This window comes from Camelus ferus, chromosome 25 (assembly GCF_009834535.1).
Source record: "Camelus ferus isolate YT-003-E chromosome 25, BCGSAC_Cfer_1.0, whole genome shotgun sequence".
Lineage (NCBI taxonomy): Eukaryota > Metazoa > Chordata > Mammalia > Artiodactyla > Camelidae > Camelus > Camelus ferus.
This window is the reverse complement of record NC_045720.1, coordinates 33822908-33824383: the sequence shown is the minus strand read 5'-3', so window position 1 is coordinate 33824383 and position 1476 is coordinate 33822908. Positions and strand designations below refer to the sequence as shown.

Below are 1476 nucleotides of genomic sequence, written 5' to 3'. Positions count from 1 at the left end.
CAGTTTTTAAATTCATTTTCTGTGATTCCCCAAATGTATACAAGAAACTTCTACAAGTTTAGTAATAAAGTTCTTTTCTGATTGTAAAACCAATAGTGAATGTTCTTATGGTAAAATGATAGGAAGTGCATTTTATTCCTCTTTGAGCATTTACTTCTTAGATTACTTAAACATGGAAAATGTTTTGTAAAATGTGAAATATTTTCAAACAACAGCATTAGAGTAAAACCAAAGTGGGAAAGTGACAATACAACACAACTAACCTAAAATATTATCTCTGTCCCCACATTTTTCTCTGGGTTCTGCCTCCAAGCATGCATATTCTTACATGGCTCTGATCATAGCAGCAGTTAGATTTTTATAGCCCTGATATGGAAATATCTTCTGACATTACTTGATTAAAGAATTCCAAATAATAAAGAAATCTAAAAGCAAAAGAAAATCTACTTTCTTCTCATAATTCTCCTCCTAAGAGAAAAGCAGTCAGCAGTTTATTGTATTTGCTTCTGACCTTTTAATGTACATGTAAACACTTAATGCTTTGGGTATTTTTCTTAAATTTATTTATGCATTCATTCACTTAATAAAGTTTTAAGGAGTGGCTGTTATTTTTCTGGGCTCAGAGGATACCGTGGAGAACAAGGCAGACATGATCCACAGCCTTATGGTTTTGTGAACTGGTGGGGTTGGAAGTGAGGGAGAGGGTGAGTAAGAGAGTTAATGTTGGTTCCTGGTGTGTTTTATGGGACTAGGGATTTTTCTATGCCAACACACGCTGAATTAGCTCATCATTTTTGTTTGTTTGGTTTGGGGGGGAGTACTTAGGTTTATTTATTTATTTATTTTAATGGAAGTACTGGGGTCTACAGCCATACCACCCTGAAGGCGCCCGATCTCGCCAGATCTCGGAAGCTAAGCTGGGTCGGGCCTGGTTAGTACTTGGATGGGAGACCACATGGGAATACCGGACACTGTAGGCTTTGGGAAAAAAAAAAAAAAGGAAGTACTGAGGCTTGAACCCAGGACCTCTACTACTCAATTATAACCTCCCCCAGCTCATCATTTTTAAAAGCCGCGTAGTCATCTGTATGGTTATATGGTTCTAATAATCAAAAGTAAAAGAATCATAACACGTATGGAGTGCTCCCTGCATGTCTGGTGCTGCGCTAAGTGATTTATGTGGTGTATCTTACTGAAGTCTCACTCACAGCCACACTGATGGCTAGGCTATATTATTTTCCCTCTTTTATGGGTGAAAAAACTGGTTTATGCAAATGAAGGATCTTGAACAAGTTCTCACAGCTAGGTGGAACCAAAATCCAAACTGAGTCTTCTGACTCCAGAACCTGTCCTTGTAACATCTCTGCTGTGAAAGTTCCATAATTTACTTCTAAAAATGCTTACTGATAAACAGTTATGTCCTGTCTTCCCATTTGTAAAGAATGCAGCAATTAATATCTATGTACAAATCACTGT

At 37.3% G+C, this 1476-nt stretch overlaps 1 non-coding gene across 1 annotated transcript; it reads left to right on the top strand.

Annotated features, from left to right (window-relative positions):
* Positions 1-861: 861 nt before the first annotated feature.
* On the top strand, positions 862-980 carry LOC116659914. The gene has a single exon (XR_004315288.1). It is a non-coding gene; the product is annotated as a 5S ribosomal RNA (ribosomal RNA).
* Positions 981-1476: the final 496 nt, after the last annotated feature.